Source organism: Rhinoderma darwinii, chromosome 1 (genome assembly GCF_050947455.1).
Source record: "Rhinoderma darwinii isolate aRhiDar2 chromosome 1, aRhiDar2.hap1, whole genome shotgun sequence".
Lineage (NCBI taxonomy): Eukaryota > Metazoa > Chordata > Amphibia > Anura > Rhinodermatidae > Rhinoderma > Rhinoderma darwinii.
Window position 1 is genome coordinate 195,051,080 of NC_134687.1, and position 22,293 is coordinate 195,073,372.

General features: G+C 44.4%; 1 protein-coding gene across 1 annotated transcript in view; it reads left to right on the forward strand.

Moving 5' to 3' along the window:
• Positions 1–22,293, forward strand: part of ADAMTS3 (ADAM metallopeptidase with thrombospondin type 1 motif 3) — a 228,624-nt gene that overhangs the window by 107,809 nt on the left and 98,522 nt on the right. The window lies entirely within an intron of this gene.

Genomic DNA, 22,293 nt, shown 5'->3' on the forward strand with positions numbered 1-22,293 from the left:
GGTTTTCCATGACATGACAGAGCACCTCTACCAAGTTTGGACATAGCTTATACATATACTATGTATTTGACTATAATCGACATGCTACATGTCTCTGTTTTTATTGTAAAAACACAATGTTGAAAAGTTGGACTGTACATAGTTACTGGTTTACTGTGTTTATTGATTCTTGCACTTTACTCCCTTTAATAAAAAGAGATTCGCAAAAAAACAACCCCAAAAAACTTGAAACAAGCACATTAGTATAGTCGGTTGCAAGATTTTCATACAACTGATTGGAAAGAGATATTAATATCAAAATCTCATAATCGTTATAGTACCAGTGTTAATTTGCCCACAATTGTTTTTGTTTTGCTTTTTTGTTTATAAATACTTTTTCCCTTTTGTTTACAGGGGTGATATTTATTGTGACAGTGCAATGACTCCATAGAACAACATAGACATTGCTCAATAACATGGCCAAGTACTGTATATTTTTGATTAATGAGCTATAACTAAATTTCATACATTATTTTTGGTCAGTAATAATTTGTAAGGAATACCGGTAAAACAAAGGACATAGCAATATATCCTAATTCACAGTAATAGACATTGAGGCCATTTGTGGCATTAATAGAGGTGGCCATTCTTGCACACGGCTCTCTACATTGAAGTTTATGTGAGTTATGTATAGAGCTGAATTCTGCTTGCTCAGCTATTTTCATATCTCCTATATACTTAAATGAAGAAATCTGCGTCAAGTGAATTTCTCCGTTGATAATAAAGATAGAAATAAAGCTTTAACCCCATAGCACAGTTGGACCTACATGTAATTCTAAATGCACTGTAAGTTAAGGCATTTGGACATACATGTACATTAAAATGCACCCCATGGCACCATTGAGCAGCCCGCGGGTATACTGTAGGGAGCGCTGCTGTGATTGACAGTCATGTTTCTGAGGTAACAATGGCAGGCGGGGGCCTAATAAAGGCCACCAGGTCTGTCATTTGTGAATGCCTATTAGGCCTAAAAATTGCTTGTCAGTAACAGTGACAGTCAATAATGCTTTGGAATACTAAGTATTCCAAAGCATTATAAGAGCAATCAAATAATCGGTGCTTCAAGTCCCCTCATGGGACAAAAAAGGAGTAAACCCCTATTTTCATTACAAATAATTTTTTCGTTTAAAAATAGTTCAACATAAAAAAAAATTATATTTGGTATGGCCCCAATCGTAATGACCCACAAAATTTATTTAACATATTATTTATACCGCATGGCATAAATATAACCCGGCAAAATTAAGGCAATTTGCTTTTGTCCCAAAATGTTGCCAATAAAAACTAAAAAAAGTCATTCCACAAAAAAAAAACAAGCCCACAATTGGCTACGTTGATGGAAAAATTAAATGTTATGGGTCTCGGAATGCGGCAAAAAACATGCTTTTATTTTTTAAAAATACAAAAATATTAAAAAACTAAATCATAACGACATGTAGAGTAAAGTTAATACGTTATATATATATGCCATACGATGTACTAAGCTAGGGAACTCAGGGATCCCCTCAATATTTTCCTTGACACAGTTAGCAAAAAAAATCCATCATCCTCTCCCAGAGGTATCTACTGTTGGTCTAGTTGAAGAGAAATCAAAGAAAACCACCATGAGCAATTGTCCTATTTATCCTCTCAGGTGAAGAACATTTTTCTGATCTCACAAGGACAGTTGGATATTTTTCCTGGGTCAAATTATCTCAAACTTTCCTTTTATTAATTGTAAGGGTATGGTCACCCGCAGTGAGCAAAAACGTCTGAAAATACGGAGCTGTTTTCAAGGGAAAACAGCTCTTGATTTTCAGACTTTTTTAAGCCACTCGCGATTTTCGCTGCTTTTTTACGGCCGTTTTTGGAGCTGTTTTCAATAGAGTCAATGAAAAACGCCTCCAAAAACGTCCCAAGAAGTGTCCTGCACTTCTTTTGACGAGCCATCATTTTACGCGCCGTATTTTGACAGCGCCGCGTAAAATAAAGACTCGTGGGAACAGAACATCGTAATTCCCATTGAAAGCAATGGGCAGGTGTTTGTAGGCGTATTAGGGGCGTTTTTTCAGGCGTAATTCGAGGCGTAAAACGCCCGAATTACGCCTGAAACCACTGCATGTGAACAAACCCTTAGTGTTGATATTGTAAGGGATAAATGTCTACTGCTTTCAGTTACAAGCTTCGGATAGCACTAGGTAATGGTGTGGGTGCATGAGTAGGGGCCCAACCCGATGCAGTAAAGAAACGAAGTACTATGCACACCAATATGGACCTCACACAGCGGTTACCCGCCAATCTTACAGCGCCAGCCACGCAGGACCAGCATTGACTAAAGTGCCTGAGGAAGGTCAATGTTTTGACCGAAACGTCGCACGCACTGTCACTGGCTACAAATAAATAAATAAATTACTTGGATAAATAATTCCATATTGGTGTGCATAGTACTTCGTTTCTTTACTTGTCTACTGCTTTCTTAACTCTGTTATTGATTTTGCCATAACTACCTTTTGGGGTAGGACATTCCACTTTCTGTAGAGAACCCATTGAAAACACCTTTCCTCCACATGCAGCTGATGCTCCCTAGCTTATTGTACAGTGCTTGGAATGAATAGCTCATATGAAAAATCTTTATGTTGACTTATATGAAGATACCTTTTTATATGAGGAGCTAATTGCTGCCTGCATGGGGATGCTACTTATCCCATTTTAGGATATTTTAGGATATTACGCTATTGATTAAACTATTTGGTGTACCAAACCCTTCTCAAATTGTAGGTCGTCCAGAGACTACGGTAGCTGATCATGGTAGGAGCCCCAGCAACTAGCTACTATTTTGGGGGGTTACCACAATGTTAATCCCTATTTTCCTGTAGTAAAAGCAAAGCGCTGCAGGATGCTAAAATTTAACATTAAAGGTATTGTCTAGTTTAGAAAACCCATTTTGATATACCCTATTAGGGAATTCTGAGTTTATGGAGGAGGCTCCCATGTACAGTATCCTCATCTCTTGGCCAGAGTCGAGATCAGCTACAAAGAGCCTCTCTCACTCTGGAGGACTTGTCCTGTCTACCATTGCACAGACAATCCATTGATTTGAATGGGCTCTGTGTAATGCTTCATTTCCCCTGTTGTGGCGCTGTATGTTAATTGAACACTTACTGCCAGGTTTCCCCTCCGATTATAATGGATTGCTGGGGGTCGCAACAGGGGTACACGTTGTGATAAGCTTATTGTCAAGGGAGCCTTCTGGCAAGTAGGGATTGTCCAAAGTGAAGAACCACTTTATTTTACGTGAAATAATGCAGCTTTCCAGAGCAGAGAACCACATTTGATGCGGCTCTCAGCTTTAGCTATTAGAGGAGGGAGGTTCAGATTTAAAGGATTCAAAAGTAGACCACTCCTTTAAGATTTAGTTCTAGAAATATATTTATAATAGCTAGGTATTTTGATTCATTTGCATACATTGTTGTTTTGCATGGTAATTCATAAGCATTAATACGTCAATAAACAATATGTAAAATTGCTATACTGTATATGTAAAATGTATTTTTACTAAAAAATTTAGCTTCTATGGTGTAGCATAGAAAATTGCTTTAGACTGATAAACTCAACATATCAAGTTAGTGTTATACTTCCCTTCATTTTTTTTTTTTTGTGGATTTGCCAAAGTTTGTGTATTGCATTTTGCTGTCTTTTGGATTGCATGTTATTTTTATTAGAACATCTGTATCCTGCTGTTTTGGCTTTAGTTTGCTTCCTTAACTTCTCACCATATTGGATATTGTGTACAATTTACAATGGATATAACTTTTTTTCTCTTATCACTTATTGTTTAGAAGGCCCTTAGGGGACAGGAAAATTGAAAGCTACGGTTTCCTCAATTTAAAGTTAAGAAAGTTTTCTCTGGCAATATGTATCCATATAAACTTTTCCAAACCCTTTAAGACCCTGTAGGAACTTTTATTAATCATTCTTACATAGACCCCATAGAACGATGTAGGCCGTGTGCGCGCAACCGTATTGGAGTTCCATATTGTACTACATGTGCCTCCAATTTTACTCAAAAGTATGCATCCTCCAATTCGTGCCATATTGTGGTTCTAATATTTAGCTATTGTTTCTAGGGGAGAATGCGGTGACTCACAGAGGCACCATATGGCAGTACACAGACCCATATACTGCAGTCTTTTCTTTACCATACAGGTTTGTGCATATGGCAATGTCATATGCATGGGCCCTTAAACTTGGGGTAGACAAAAGATTATGACTACTCCAGTACATGTAGGTAAAACAACCTAAACAGCTCTTCTATATACAAGCCAAAAAGAAACAAACGTACAGAACATTTAAAGCAGAAATAGAAAAAAGAAGCAGAGAAATAGAGCCAAATAGTACATCCAGGATACATCAATGGGAGCTATGACAAAGACAGATATGTGTTTACATATAAATAGAATGGTAAGATGCAGGCACTTATACAAAATTAAGAGATACATAACCATCTCTATGAAGACTTACAAGAAATATAGAATTATGTGCACATACTAGAACTTCCCAATTTTCTTACATGTTAAGTTCCAGTTAGTAAATCTATTTACATGGGTCTGAGGCATGTTTGAAGCAATCCAGACTATCTTATATAGCTGCAATGGGAAGCACTGGCTTTTAACTGAGTTTATGTTCTCTTAGGTTAGTGGTTCCCAAACTTTCTGAGGCCAGGATCCACTCTTGCTGAGACTTTTGTTTGGGACCCCCCACTACTGTACTTTGCCCCATTTCGTATGGTGTATGTCAACATCATTCATAGTTAGATGCCGGTACTTAGTTCTATTCGATAAATAAGACCTTGCAACATAGAAAACAACAATAATTGTGCGGGTGAGGGAGGGGGTCAGGGTATCCTGCTGCTGTGCATCACTGAGGCCTGACTATCACTGCTAATGGTGGGTCGTGAGACCCAACCCGTCCATCAGAGACATAGCTAGGGGTTTAGCAGAGGGGGCGAAACACATTTGAGCGGGCCACAACCCAGTGGGCCCCCAACACAGTATAATGACCCCTTAGCTGCCCCCCACACAGGATAATGCCTCTATAGATTTCCCTGCACAGTGTAATGTCCCTGTAGTGCCACCCTACACAGTATAATGTGCCAAAAGCTGCCCCCATACAGTATAAGGCCCCCATATCTGCCCCACACATTATAATGACCCCTTAGTGCCCCCAACACAATATAATGCCCCCACACAGTATGGTGGTATAATACCCCTATAGCAGCCGCCACACAGTATAATGCCCCTATAGCTGCCCCCACAGGATAATGCCCCTATATCTGCCCCACGCAGGATAATGCCCATATAGCTGCCCTCACACAGTATAATGTTTATATAGCTGACCCCACACAGTATAATGCCTCTTTAGCTGCCCCATGCAGGCTAATGCCTCTATAGCTGCCCCCATGCAGGATAATACCCCTATAGCTGCCCCCACTAAGTATAATGTCCCTAAAGTGCCCCCCCCCACACACAGTATAATGCCCCTAAAGCTGCCCTCGCACAGAATAATGCCTCCACACAGAATAATGTCCCCATAGCTGCCCCCACACAGTATAATGCCCATATAGCTGCCCCACACAGTATAATGCCCCCATTCAGTATATTGCCCCCATAGCGGGCCCCCATACCCAGTATATTGCCCCCATAGCAAGCCCCCTGACACAGTATAATGTCCCCATACTGCCTAAGTAAATAAAAATTTAATAAATACTCACCTATCCCTATTCCCATGACGAGCATAGTAAATGCTGGAGCAAGGAACCGTCAACATTGCTCCAGCATTGGATTCAACTGTGTCTGCGTCCTGAGGACGCAGATACAGTTGAAACCGGGACATCAGTGAGTCGCTCGAAACCTCCCCCTCGGAGGTCTTCACACGACCCCCCAGGAGGTCACAACCCACAGTTTGGGAAATGCTGTCTTAGGTCATCTAACACTTAGTAATATTTGGCACATCTCACTGCTCTTGAACAAGCATTGCACCAACCCCATAGTGCACCCCTCCTCATTGTGAGCAGGTGTCATGCCCTTTAATAAAATTCTATCAGAATAAACTACTCAAGCCATATAGCCAGATGTTATTTTGGGGTCATTTAAGTTTTGTGACTATTATCTCCATAGACCAGAGATTTGTGTTATTGCTATGTCTATGGGGTTAGCTAAAATAAAAAAAATGTCATCAGTTACGCTTTTCGCCATTTGGATTCAGCCTTTGCATCTGTGAGATTCTGCCAATTTTATGCACATGTGCTTGCAAATTTTATAGTGTGAAAAATGTCTGCTTGAGTCAGAATTGTAGTCGATGTAATTTTAAAAAAATATTCTTGTGTGACATTTATAGAAAAATGTGTGGTATATGCAGGTAAAGATACTAGATTTTATTAGAGAAGATATATAGTTGTAAAGGTTTTAATTAGCCTGAACCGTGTGACATGTTTTGTTCACTAGAGGCATCAAATTAGTGTCCGTATTACAGATGTATGATGTATGATTCTGTGATATGGTACTCATAGACTGCTATCGACCCATACTCTACTACAATTTTATACAAACACATAGAGGTTTTTTACTTACATAGTCATATGGAATCTGGGAGAAAAAAAATTGTGGCATCACCTAGTGTGTTAGGGAGGTATTCTCTCCTAGAACCCAATGGTTCTGAAATACGACTTTGCAGTGTGCATGTATCCTTATACAAACCTCTGGTAATTAAATGGTTAATATTGAGCATCTTATAGTGCAAACTATTTGGTATATGCCTCCTCTAATGGGATACATTGCATTTATTCTTGGGCTTCATTCACATCTGCGTCGGGCTCCGTTCATGGGTTCCATCTGAGCTTTCCGTCAGGGGAACCCATGAACGGAAACCAAACTGAAACAAGCAGAAACCATAGGTTTCCGTTTTCATCACCATTGATTTCAATGGTGACGGATCTGTTGCACATAGTTTGTTTGTCACCATTGTGTAAGGGTTCTGTCGTTTTTACGGAATCAATACCGTAGTCGGCTGCGCTTTTGATTCCGTCAAAACAATGGAACCCTTGCATAACGGTGACAAACAGAAACCATTTTAACCGGATCCATCACCATTGAAGTCAAAGCCTATTGTTTCCTTTTGTTTCAGTTTGGTTTCCGTTCATGGGTTCCCCTGACAGAAAGCTCAGACAGAACCCATGAACGGAGCCTTGACGCAGATGTGAACGAAGCCTTATGTCTCAGTTGTTTACAGTTGCTTTTACATTGAGTTCATTATACTTGTTGCTTTCTTTATGACCTGTTTATATATTTAATTACACGTCAAACATACATTTAGGTCCAGAATTATTTGGACAGTGACACAATCTTCATGATTTGGGCTCTGCATACCACCACATTGGATTTGAAATGAAACAACTGAGATGCAATTGAAGTGTAGACTTTCAGGTTTAATTCAAGGGGTTGAACAAAAATATCCTGTGAAACGTTTAGGAATTGCAACCATTTTTCTACACAGCCTCTTCATTTAAAGAGGCTCTGTCACCAGATTTTGCAACCCCTATCTGCTATTGCAGCAGATAGGCGCTGCAATGTAGATTACAGTAACGTTTTTATTTTTAAAAAACGAGCATTTTTGGCCAAGTTATGACCATTTTTGTAGTTATGCAAATGAGGCTTGCAAAAGTCCAAGTGGGTGTGTTTAAAAGTAAAAGTCCAAGTGGGCGTGTATTATGTGCTTACATCGGGGCGTGTTTACTACTTTTACTAGCTGGGCGTTCTGATGAGAAGTATCATCCACTTCTCTTCAGAACGCCCAGCTTCTGGCTGTGCAGATCTGTGACGTCACTCACAGGTCCTGCATCGTGTCGGCCACATCGGCACCAGAGGCTTCAGTTGATTCTGCAGCAGCATCGGCGTTTGCAGGTAAGTCGATGTAGCTACTTACCTGCAAACGCTGATGCTGCTGCAGAATCAACTGTAGCCTCTGGTGCCGATGTGGCCGACACGATGCAGGACCTGTGAGTGACGTCACAGATCTGCACAGCCAGAAGCTGGGCGTTCTGAGGAGAAGTGGATGATACTTCTCTTCAGAGCGCCCAGCTAGTAAAAGTATTAAAAACGCCCCGATGTACGCACCTAATACACGCCCACTTGGACTTTTACTTTTAAACACACCCACTTGGACTTTTGCAAGCCTCATTTGCATAACTACAAAAATGGTCATAACTTGGCCAAAAATGCTCGTTTTTTAAAAATAAAAACGTTACTGTAATCTACATTGCAGCGCCTATCTGCTGCAATAGCAGATAGGGGCTGCAAAATCTGGTGACAGAGCCTCTTTAAGGGGCTCAAAAGTAATTGGACAAATTAACATTACCATTAGAGATGAGCGAACTTATGAAAAGTTCGGTTCGGCTAGTTCGCCGAATTTCACGAAAAAGTTTGATTCGGACCGAACTAGTTCTGACCGAACCTGTAATTTCCGTGCACCGAGCATGGTACTGTCCAGGGTGCTGAAAGAGTTAATGGGCTGCAGTGACTCTTTCAGCAACCTTGACAGTACCATGCTCGGCGCACGGAAAATACAATTTTAAAGTAATAAAAAAAAAATACGTTCATACTTACATTCCTCCTGTCCGGCCTCCAGCGATGACGTTTCATCCATGTCGCCGCTGCAGCCAATCACAGGCTGTAGTGGCGGTCACGCGCGTCAGGATGACGTCAGAAGGCCGGCCTCCAGGGATGACGCTTCATCCCACGTGACCGCCTCTGCAGCCAATCACAGGCTGCAGCGGCCTTTGCAGCCAATCACAGGCTGCACCGGCCCCTGCAGCCAATCACAGGCTGCACCGGCCCCTGCAGCCAATCACAGGCTGCACCGGCCTCTGCAGCCAATAACATGCTCCTCTCCTGAAATACTCTGTGCTGCGCTGCCTTAAACTCTGTGGACAGGTCAGGATCCTGTTTCTTTTAAATGCTGCTGGGGAACCTGCTCGATTCACTATATAAGGCTGTGTTACAGTGCAGCATTTAAAAGAAACAGGATCCTGACCGGTCCACAGAGTTTAAGGCAGCACAGAGTATTTCAGGAGATGAGCGTGCAGATTCAGTGCTGCTGTGAACTCTGCTCTTACTATTACGTAGCTCTCAGTCTGTTACCTCTCCTCCACTCCTGTCCTCAATAACACCTTCACATGATTGGCAAGTCACCACGTAATGGTAAGAGCAGAGTTCACAGCAGCACAGAGTATTTCAGGAGATGAGCGTGCGGATCTTGTGCGGGGTGGTGACTTGCCAATCATGTGAAGGTGTTATTGAGGACAGGAGTGGAGGAGAGGTAACAGACTGAGAGCTACGTAATGGTAAGAGCAGAGTTCACAGCAGCACAGAATCTGCACGCTCCTCTCCTGAAATACTCTGTGCTGCTGTGAACTCTGCTCTTACCATTACGTAGCTCAGTCTGTTACCTCTCCTCCACTCCTGTCCTCAATAACACCTTTACATGATTGGCAAGTCACCACCCCGCACAAGATCCGCACGCTCATCTCCGGAAATACTCTGTGCTGCTGTGAACTCTGCTCTTACCATTACGTGGTGACTTGCCAATCATGTGAAGGTGTTATTGAGGACAGGAGTGGAGGAGAGGTAACAGACTGAGAGCTACGTAATGGTAAGAGCAGAGTTCACAGCAGCACTGAATCTGCATGCTCATCTCCTGAAATACTCTGTGCTGCCTTAAACTCTGTGGACAGGTCAGGATCCTGTTTCTTTTAAATGCTGCACTGTAGCGCAGCCTTATATAGTGGATCGAGCGGGTTCCCCAGCAGCATTTAAAAGAAACAGGATCCTGACCTGTCTACAGAGTTTAAGGCAGCACAGAGTATTTCAGGAGATGAGCACGGCCGGCCACGGGCAGCCGATCGTTTTTCCGAGCCGTGCTCCCATTATAAAGTATAGGAGCACGGCCCGTAAAATAGAAAAATAGAACATGTTCTATCTTTTTAACGGCACGGGCACCTTCCCGTGAGAAAACGGGAAGGTACCCGTGGCTAACAGAAGTCTATGGGTCCGCTATTCAGGTGTTTTTACGGTCGTGTGCATGAGGCCCCGTTATGACGGGTGACTACGTGTGTGCACCCGTCATTACGGCAGCGTTGCTAGGTGACGTCAGTAAATAGTCACTGTCCAGGGTGCTGAAAGGGTTAACTGATCGGCAGTAACTGTTTCAGCACCCTGGACAGTGAATTCCGATCAGAATATAGAGTAACCTGTGAAAAAAAAAAAAAGACGTTCATACTTACCGAGAACTTTCTGCTTCCTCCAGTCCGGTCTCCTGGCCGTTGCCTTGGTGACGCGTCCCCCTCGACATCCGGCCCGACATTCCTGGGTGACGTTACAGCCCATGTGACCGCTGCAGCCAATCACAGGCTGCAGAGGCCTCTGCAGCCAATCACAGGCTGCCGCGTCAGAAAAGAAGGTCGGACTGGAGGAAGAAGAGGGACTCGTCACCAAGACAACGACCGGGTACGTATGAAATGCTTTTTATTTTATTTTTAATCAGCAGCCTCTTTTCTCTATCAGTGATTGATAGAGACAAGTGGCTGCCGATTTGTAAAATATTTTTGACCGGGTTCGGTCAAAACGGGTTCGGCCGAACCCGGTGAAGTTCGGATTCGCTGCGAACCGAACTTTTCCTGATGTTCGGACCGAAACCGGGTTCGGTTGTCCCGGTTCGCTCATCTCTAATTACCATAAATAAAAGTTTTTTTTTTTTTAATACTTTGTAGGCAATGACTGCCTGAAGTCTAGAACCCATACACATCACCAAACACTGGGTTTCCTCCTTTGTGATGCTTTACCCAGCCTTTACTGCAGCTGTCTTCAGTTGTTGCTTGTTTGTGGGTCTTTCTGCCTTAAAGAGACTCTGTCACCACATTATAAGTACCCTATCTCCTATATAAGGAGATGGGCGCTGTAATGTAGGTGACAGTAATGCTTTTTATTTAAAAAAACGATCTATTTTCACAACGTTAGGAGCGATTTTGGTTTATGCTAATGAGCTTTCTTAATGCCCAAGTGGGCGTATTTTTACTTTCGATCAAGTGGGCGTTGTACAGAGGAGTGCATGACGCTGACCAATCAGCATCATGCACTCCTCTCCATTCATTTACACTGCACTAGCGATATAGTTATATCACTATGTGCAGCCTCCTACACAAGCCCTAACATTACTACAGTGTCCTGATAATGAATACACATGACCATCCAGCCTGGACGTCATGTGTACTCAGAATCCTGACACTTTTGAATCTTTTCTGTGAGATTTACAGCAACGGATACGAAATCTCGCAAGATTACGGAGCTAAACGAGATTTCGTTTCCATTGCTGGAAATCTCAAAGAAAAGAGTCAGAAGTATCAGGATTCTGAATACACATGACGTCCAGGCTGGATGGTCATGTGTATTCATTATCAGGACACTGTAGTAATGTTAGTGTTTGTGTATGTAGCTGCACATAGTGATATAACTATATCGCTAGTGCAGTGTAAATGAATGGAGAGGAGTGCATGATGCTGATAGGTTAGCGTCATACACTCCTCTGTACAACGCCCACTTGGTCGAAAGTAAAAATACGCCCACTTGGGCATTAAGCAACTCATTAGCATAAACTGAAATCGCTCCTAACGTTGTGAAAATAGATCGTTTTTTTAAATAAAAAGCATTACTGTCACCTACATTATAGCGCCGATCTCATTATGTAGGAGATAGGGCACTTATAATGTGGTGACAGAGTCTCTTTAAGTTTTGTCTTAAGCAAGTGAAATGCATGCTCGATCGGGTTGAGATCTGGTGATTGACTTCTCCATTGCAGAATATTCAACTTCTTTGCCTTAAAAAACTCTTGGGTTGCTTTCGCAGTATGTTTTGGGTCAATGTCCATCTTCACTGTGAAGCGACGTCCAATCAACCTTGCTGCATTTGGTTGAATCTGAGCAGAAAATATATCCCTGAACACTTCAGAATTCATCCGGCTGCTTCTGTCTTCATTCACATCATCAATAAACACTAGTGACCCAGTGCCTTTGGCAACCATGCATGCCCATGCCATCACACTGCCTCCACCATGTTTTACAGAGGATGTGGTGTGTTTTGGATCATGAGCCGTTCCAAGCCTTCTCCATACTTTCTTCCTCCCATCATTCTGGTACAAGTTGATCATAGTTTCATCTGTCCAAAGAATGCTGTTCCAGAACTGGGCTAGCTTCTTTAGATGATGTTTGGCAAAGGCTAATCTGGAACTTGAAGAGAAAAGATCACACGGCACTCACCATATTCCAATTGATCTTGGTGCTTTAATTCATAAATTAGAGAGCGGACAAAACACGGGAGACACAGGTAAGACAGCAGGCCTTCGGCTGTTTCGCGTCCTCCAGACGCTTTCTCAAGTCCCAGCATGCGCGTCATCCTGGATTGCCACAGTCAAGGTAGTGCCAACCATCTACTCTTCTCAATATTGGGAAAGCCTAATCTTGCCTTTCGTTTTTTTGAGGCTGATTAATGGTTTGCACCTTGTGGTGAACCGTCTGTATTTGCTCTCATGAAGTCTTCTCTTTATGGTAGACTTAGATACTGATGCACCTACTTCTAGGAGAGTGTTCTTCACTTAAGTAGATGTTGTGAAGGGGTATTTTTCACCATGGAAAGGATTCTGCGATCATCCACCACTGTTGTCTTCCGTGGACGTCCAGGCCTTTTGGAGTTCGAGATAACCAGTGCGCTATTTTTTTTCAAGAATGTACCAGACTGTTGTTTTGGCCACTCCTAACATTTGTGCTATCTCTCTGATGGATTTCTTCATTTTCTTTTTCAGCCTAACAATGGTCTATTTCACTTGCATTGAGAGCTCCTTTGACCTCATGTTGTGGGTTCACAGCAACAGCTTCCAAATGCAAATGCCACACCTGGAATCAACTCCAGACCTTTTACCTGCTTAATTGATGATGGATTAACGAGGGAATAGCCCATGCAGCCCATTAAATAGCTTTTGAGATAATTGTCCAATTACCTTTGGTCCCTTCAAAAAGGGGCAGCTCTATATTAAAGAGCTGGAATTCCTAAACTCTTCCTCAAATTAGGATGTGAATACCCTCAAATTAAAGCTGAGAGTTTGAACTTTAAGCCCATGTTGAGTATATAACTGTATATTCAATATGTTTTGGTAAACAGCTAAGATGCCAGAACTTGTGTCACTGTCCAAATAATTCTGGACCTAACTGTATCTGTGTGTATGACGCAAAATAACTCCTTGTTTGTTCTTTTCTTTGATTTTAATATTGTAATGCTTATATTGAAGTGATGATGGTGAATGTATACTTTGTGAGGGTTTAGCATCAGGAGAGGTTGGTACAGCGGTTTCTTTGCAGCCAGAGACAGGGACACCGTGCATTAAAAGTCATAACAGGGCTCTGCCTGTGTTTTTATTCTTGTCAAAGAAACAGCCTCTTGTACAACAAGGCAAAATACAAAATAAATCCTGCTCGTCTGAGCACTAACTAAACAAGGTATTATCTAACTATACCAAGTGCCTTCCTACCAGGCACTGGACACAAAGTAACACAGGTCTTTACTCACATAGAATACAGGCTACTCCAGCCTTAGGGTATGTGCACACACACTAATTACGTCCGTAATTGACGGACGTATTTCGGCCGCAAGTACCGGACCGAACACAGTGCAGGGAGCCGGGCTCCTAGCATCATACTTATGTACTACGCTAGGAGTCCCTGCCTCGCTGCAGGACAACTGTCTCGTACTGAAAACATGATTACAGTACGGGACAGTAGTTCCACGGAGAGGCAGGGACTCCTAGCATCGTACATAAGTATGATGCTAGGAGCCCGGCTCCCTGCACTGTGTTCGGTCCGGGACTTGCGGCCGAAATACGTCCGTCAATTACGGACGTAATTAGTGTGTGTGTGCACATACCCTTAGTAGTCTCCAGTCTGAGTCAGGGGTGAGACTCCCACACACTGTGTCTGCACCTTTTTATACACAGGCTACAGGTGCAGCTAATTGAGCAGCAACCTTGTCCTACAAACAGAGATGGACTAGGGATTGGGGAACCCGCCCTGCTCTTCTCCAATCCAACTCCAGGCCCTTTTTTCCGGCTTTTCCTTAAGCCGAGATTGGAAAACTAGAGCTTTCTATTGCAAGAACTACTCATTCCCTGGAGCCTAGGATACATATGACAGGATTCTAGGGGAAATATACCTTCCCTCAATGACTTTACCTGTCACTGTCTCACATATCCCCCCCCCTTTGATAAAGGCCGTAGGACTGATCACATTTCAACCTCCCTCCAGGGTCAAAGCTCCTACGTTGGGACATAATCACACTTAGGGTCACCCCTACAGTAACAGCCATTTGATAATCACCCCTGGGTGTATTAGACAGGTGCTCCTGCAACTCGTCTATGTTGGCATGCCTAGCATCCTCATCCCTTGTAGGCACTACTAGCTTTTGCTGATCACAGCCGTATTTACCTGTGTTGTGCCCTACATTGATGGACCTTTCCGCATCCATGAAGTGGCTTTGTGTGTCACCCCTTGGTTTAGACCCTGGTTCATAGTGTTCAGTAACACTCATCTCGTGAGTTTTGGTATACACCGTACCATCTACCAAACCACTTTCAGACGCTATACTCCCCTCCATCTTGGAGTTTTTCATCTCAGCATTTAAATGCTCAGACTGTCCGTCCAGAGACAATTTTTCACCGCACTGACCCGACCCCTCTGGGTTACTTCTATCAGACCCGGTAGTGGTCGTCTCTGCAGCAGAGTTAGGGCCCGCATCCTGTTTGGTGTCACATGCAACTTCCATGGCTAAAGCACACTCTGCATTAGTATCCATTAAACCAGCCTGGAAGACCACCTCTATTGCTCCCGTTGCCTCCTGGGAAAGTGTGGGCGCTACATGGGTCTCAACGTCTACATCTGAAAGACCTGCAGGGGGCAGAACTTCTAAGGGCGAAGTAGTAACCCTTCTCACACTATACGTGGCAGTAGTGTCCTCATTGGTACCATTGACAGCCCAAACCTTTAGGGTAATGTTTTCATGTACATTTGGTTCACTACTGGGCGGTTCATTAGTGACCGAGGCCACAGCCACCAGCGCACACACCTCACTGACTCCACTGTCCAGGAACTCATGTGCGTCACTTAGGGCTACATTCACACTGGTGTGATCGCTCAAATAAAAAGGTGGATCACTGCTACAGGACTCCTCTGACTCCGAGGTGACTCCAACCACATTCTCAGACCTGTAGAGTTTATCACCACTCCACTCACACATCATAGCAGTATACAGCTGGTTGGCATTAGGAACAGTGCACACATCACATGCAACAGTTTAGTTAGGGTATGTTCACACGGCCTATTTACGGACGTAAATCGGGCGTTTTTGCCCCGAATTACGCCCGAAAATAGCGCCTCAATAGCGCTGACAAACATCTGCCCATTGAAAGCAATGGGCAGACGTTTGTCTGTTCACACGAGGCGTATATTTACGCGCCGCTGTCAAATGACGGCGCGTAAATAGACGCCCGCGTAGAAGAAGTGACCTGTCACTTCTTTGGCCGTAATTGGAGCCGCTATTCATTGACTCCAATGAATAGCAGCGCTAATTACGGCCGTAATTGACGCGGCGTTCAAGCGCCTGCACATGCCGGTACGGCTGAAATTACGGGGATGTTTTCAGGCTGAAACATCCCCGTAATTTCAGCCGTTACGGACCCCCGCCGTGTGAACATACCCTTATTGTGAACCATGACCTCTAGGGAAATCTCAGATACACCTGGCACATTTTCATCACCATCATTAGGTATGGCAGGGCTGTACTCCAGGTTACCCCATCAACAATCCCAACCTCTAGGGAAATCTCAGATACACCTGGCACATCTGTTTCCAAGGACACATCCTCTGGATTACCATCAGTAACCGTACGCACATCACATGTGACACGCTCGACTTTCTCAATTACAGCCTCAAGGGGCACACTTGAACTAATCCCCTCTTATGTCTCGGCTGCTGTTTCTTTAACAGCCTGTTCACACAATGCATTAACCTGCTCAGGCTGGGTGACAAACTTACGGGTTAAAGACATGTTAGGCACAATTTTGGACATTTCACTAGTGTCATCACATAAACGCTGTGCATCAAATACATGTGCGTAATTTTTAGCAGGCATTTCCTGAATCACATTATCACTTGATATCATTACAACTGGGGCATTTTCCCTTTCTGGCAGTGGAGCAGCACACCCTGCAGAGGACTTTTCCCTGTAATGCTTATCGGAGATATTGCCTTTCTCCCACAACTGCCAAAAATGAGGGAAGTTCCTTCCCAGCACAAACTCCTCATCAAGTTCCTGACATTTTATAAGTCTGTGCTGCACAGTCCCAACATCAGTTTCAAAGTCAATCAGAACGGTCTCACCCATCTCAGGATCCCTCCTCACGAACAGCAAAATGTCCGGATGCACCCTCGAGACCTCTTGGCGAAGATCCAGACGGACCAGTAACGGAATCCCACCAACCAACACTTCACGTGTCTTCTCTTGCGCTCTCTCTGGCCTCCTGACCAGAGAACAATCAGGTGCACATCCATCCGCTCGATGGCATCTCCAACAGCGCTCCTTCTGCTGAACAACAGCCACATGCTGTCGGGGGTTTGTTGCTCCTAGCAACCACATCTGTGCGATTCAGCACACTTGGCTTTTTAACAGCTGCCCAACATTGCTTGGGAACACCTTTTCCATCCAGACAATAGTCCGCTTGCAAGGATCCCCACCATGAGTCCGGGTGGTTGCCCTTAGCAACGGTCCTCACAGCTTGTATCACAGGTATGCATGCTCGTTGCTCTTTTCTGCAAACTGTCTGCAACACGTCAGGAGTACCCGGCATCAATGCAGCGGACGTTGAAAAGAATCCACTTGGCTTGGAAGGCTGTGCATCCTTGGACAGTACTTGTGCCCTTAAAGACTCTCCATTTGCTTCCAACTGTGCCAGGACCCTTTGGTTATCCTCCCTCTGTTTGGCATTTGTTTCCTGCAGCTCTGCATTCAACTGCACCATTTGTTTGAGGAGTTCCTCCATAAGACCCATTGCAATGGAAAAACAGTCTCTTTAATTGGGCTTCTGGCCCTTTAAATTTCACTGCATACTTCTTGTGTCATTTTATTGCCCTGTTGCCGCCTTCACCCAAGACATACACTTCCAAGCACTCTCGGGGAGAAAAAATTGTGTTGTTGCCCCTAGCAACGATTTTCCACTTGGAGCAGCAAAAGTCCTTTTAAATAGGTGTATGTCTCTTTAAGACTGCGCCCGCATCGGCCACCATATGTGAGGGTTTAGCATCAGGAGAGGTTGGTACAGCGGTTTCTTTGTAGCCAGAGACAGGGACACCGTGCATTAAAAGTCATAACAGGGCTCTGCCTGTGTTTTTATTCTTGTCAAAGAAACAGCCTTTTGTACAACAAGGCAAAATACAAAATAAATCCTGCTCGTCTGAGCACTAACTAAACAAGATATTATCTAACTATACCGAGTGCCTTCTTACTAGGCACTGGACACAAAGTAACACAGGTCTTTACTCACATAGCATACATGCTACTCCAGCCACTGGCGTAGCTATAGTGGTCGCAGCGGTCGCAATTGCGACCGGTCCCCGAAGCCAGGGGGGCCCACGCCCCCCCGCACCACATCAATAAAAAGTTACTATAGTAACTCGGGCCGCGGGCCCCTGTTACTATAGTAACATACTTTACTTACCTTCCTGGTTCCGGATCGCAGCGGAGGTCCTGACGTCAAGCGCTGTGCGCAGCGCATGACGTCACAGCACTATGCGCCGCGCACAGCATCGAGACGACAGAACTCCCGAAGAGGAAGGTAAGATTAGCCCTGACTGGCAGGGTCCGACTCCCGGGACCCGCCAATCAGCTGTTTTGAAGGGGCCGCAGCACTCGTACGAGAGCTGCTCCCCTTCATTCCTGTCACTTCATTCCGGTCACACTGTGAATCCGTGTCGGCGATTCACAGTGTGAGCGAGTAGTGAAATGAAGGGGAAGCAGCTCTCGTACGAGTGCTGCGGCCCCTTCAAAACAGCTGATTTGCGGGTCCCGAGAGACACATCAGCTATTGATGGCCTATCCTGAGGATAGCCAATCAATGTTTAGGGACGGTACAACCCCTAAGCCTACGATGTAGCAGGCTTAGGGGGCCCATGAGACAGGCTCACAGATTGTGTGATCCTGTCTGCTGGGCCCTGTATCTAAGCCAATCACATGGTAGGCTTAGATACATGGCCCATGTGTGATCCTGTCTGATGGGCCCTGTATATAAGCCAATCACTTGGTAGGCTTAGATACATGGCCCATGTGTGATCCTGTCTGATGGGCCCTGTATATAAGCCAATCACATGGTAGGCTTAGATACATGGCCCATGTGTGATCCTGTCTGATGGGCCCTGTATATAAGCCTACCACACTGTAGGTTTAGATACAGGGTCCAGCACACAGTAATCTTATACGGTATAAGATTACTGCCTGCTGGACCCTGTATCTAAGCCTACGTTGTGGTAGGCTTAGATACAGGGTCCCACAGACAGTATCACACATGGGCCCTGTATCTAAGCCTAACACATGTGTTACTAATCGTTTTTTTTGTGTGTTTTCTTACAGGTTCGGTCGTTGGACTACGTCGGATTCCAGGACTACTTCGATGACAGCTTTTTTTTATTATCAATAAAATGGTTAATGAGGGCTGTGTGGGTTTTTTTTTATTTCAATAAAATATTTATTCTATGTCTTTGTGTTTTTTTTTAAACTATATTATTACCGCCTTAGTAATGGCCGCCGGCTGATTGACAGCATCCATTGCTAAGGCGGGGCTTAGTGTTAGCCGATGCAGAGGCTAACACTAACCCCCTTTATTACCCCGGTACCCACCGCCACCAGGGGTGCTGGGAAGAGCCGGGTACGATCCAGTACTTGACCATCTGTAGTGATGGACGGCCACTGGGGTGGCCGCAGGCTGGTATTATCAGGAGGGGAAAGGCCAAAAACAGTGGCACCTACCACCCTGGTAATGCTGCCTGCTGCTGCTTTATTGTATCTGGCTGGTTATGAAAAATGGGGGGGGACCCCACGTCATTTAAAAAAAAAATAATAATTGGAAAGAACGATGTGGGGTCCCCCCCAATTTTCATAACCAGCCAGATACAACACAGCAGCAGCAGACAGCATTACCAGGGTGGTAGGTGCCACTGTTTTTGGCCTTCCCCAGCTTAATATTACCAGCCTGCGGCCACCCCGGTGCCTGCTCGTCACTACAGATGGTCGGGTACTGGTTCGTACCCGGCTCTTCCCAGTACTCCTGGTGGCTGTGGGTACCGGGCTAATAATGGGGGTTAGTGTAGCCTCTGCACCTGCTAACATTAAGCCCTGCCTTAGTAATGGAGATTGTCAATCAGCCAGCGGCCATTACTAAGGCGGTGATAATAAAGTTTAAAAAGATACAAGCACATAGATAAAATATTTTATTGAAATAAAAAAACACAACCCTCATTAACCATTTTATTGAGAATAAAAAAACCGCCGTCATTGAAGTCCTCGAATCCGAAGTCCAACAACCGAACCTGTAAAAAAACACAAACACACAAAAATAATCAGTAACACATAAAGAAGCAAAATTATTATTCTTACCTATCCTGGGTCCAGCGCTGGAGACCCAATGTCAGCTAGCTGGGCCCTGTATCTAATCCAATCATGTGTGATACTGTCTGCTGAGCTGTGTATCTAATCCAATCATGTGTGATACTGTCTACTGGGCCCTGTATCTAATCGTATCTTGTGTGATACTGTCTGCTGGGCCCTATATCTAATCCGATCATGTGTGATACGGTCTGCTGAGCCCTGTATCTAATCGTATCTTGTGTGATACTGTCTGCTGAGCCACTGTATCTAATCTGATCATGTGTGATACTGTCTGCTGAGCCACTGTATCTAATCCTATCATGTGTGATACTGCTTTCTGAGCCACTGTATCTAATCCTATCATGTGTGGTACTGTCTGCTGAGCCACTGTATCTAATCCTATCATGTGTGATACTGCCTTCTGAGCCACTGTATCTAATCCTATCATGTGTGGTACTGTCTGCTGAGCCACTGTATCTAATCCTATCATGTGTGATACTGTTTGCTGGGCCACTGTATCTAATCTGATCATGTGTGATACTGTCTGCTGAGCCACTGTATCTAATCCTATCATGTGTGATACTGCTTTCTGAGCCACTGTATCTAATCCTATCATGTGTGGTACTGTCTGCTGAGCCACTGTATCTAATCCTATCATGTGTGATACTGCCTTCTGAGCCACTGTATCTAATCCTATCATGTGTTGTACTGTCTGCTGAGCCACTGTATCTAATCCTATCATGTGTGATACTGTCTGCTGGGCCACTGTATCTAATCCTATCATGTGTGATACTGCCTTCTGAGCCACTGTATCTAATCCTATCATGTGTGGTACTGTCTTCTGAGCCACTGTATCTAATCCTACCATGTGTGATACTGTTTGCTGGGCCACTGTATCTAATCCTATCATGTGTGATACTGTCTGCTGAGCCACTGTATCTAATCCTATCATGTGTGATACTGTCTGCTGAGCCACTGTATCTAATCCTATCATGTGCGATACTGTCTGCTGGGCCACTGTATCTAATCCTATCATGTGTGATACTGTCTGCTGGGCCACTGTATCTAATCCTATCATGTGTGATACTGTTTGCTGAGCCACTGTATCTAATCCTATCATGTGTGATACTGTCTGCTGAGCCACTGTATCTAATCCTATCATGTGCGATACTGTCTGCTGAGCCACTGTATCTAATCCTATCATGTGTGATACTGTCTGCTGAGCCACTGTATCTAATCCTATCATGTGTGATACTGTCTGCTGGGCCACTGTATCTAATCCTATCATGTGTGATACTGTCTGCTGGGCCACTGTATCTAATCCTATCATGTGTGATACTGTTTGCTGAGCCACTGTATCTAATCCTATCATGTGTGATACTGTCTGCTGTTCCACTGTATCTAATCCTATCATGTGTGATACTGTCTGCTGAGCCACTGTATCTAATCCTATCCATAGTTTATAGGGTCGTAGTGTATAGATATGCTATGCTGTCTCATATACACATTTTTTTGGGGGCGGACACATGTATTGGGGCTATTTCCCCTGACATTTTAAGCCCTGAGGGTATGTTCACACGGCAGCATCTGTTACGGCTGAAATGAGGGTGCTGTTTTCAGGAGAAAACAGCACCGTAATTTCAGCCGTAATGGCATGTGCAGGCGTCTTTCGCTGCGTCCATTACGGACGTAATTGGAGCTGTTTTTCTATGGAGTCCATTGGAAACGGCTCCATTTACGTCTGAAGAAGTGACAGGCACTTCTTTGAAGCGGGCGTCTTTTTTACGCGCCGCCTTTTGACAGCGGCGCGTAAAAAAAAATGACCGTCGGCACAGAACATCGTAAGACCCATTCAAGTGAATGGGCAGGTGTTTGCCAACGCTTTTCAGCCGCATTTTCGGACGTAATTCAATGCTAAAACGCCCGAATTACATCCGTAAATAGGTTGTGTGAACCCAGCCTTAGTGACGCCCCCGGCTGCTAGTGCTGCATTGTTGGGTCACTTAGGAGACCCAGCGATGCAGCTGAAAGCTGCGGACCGTCGGCCATGAGAAGTTTGCAGGGGGGGGGGCCAGTAAGAATTTTTGCATCGGGGCCCATGAGCCTTTAGCTACGCCCCTGACTCCAGCCTTAGTAGTCTCCAGTCTGAGTCAGGGGTGAGACTCCCACACACTGTGTCTGCACCTTTTTATACACAGGCTACAGGTGCAGCCAATTGAGCAGCAACCTTGTCCTACAAACAGAGATGGACTAGGGATTGGGGAACCCGCCCTGCTCTTCTCCAATCCAACTCCAGGCCCTTTTTTCCGGCTTTTCCTTAAGCCGAGATTGGAAAACTAGAGCTTTCTATTGCAAGAACTACTCATTCCCTGGAGCCTAGGATACATATGACAGGATTCTAGGGGAAATATACCTTCCCTCAATGACTTTACCTGTCACTGTCTCACAACTTGTTTAACCCCTTCCCGCTCCTTGACGTACTATTACGTCA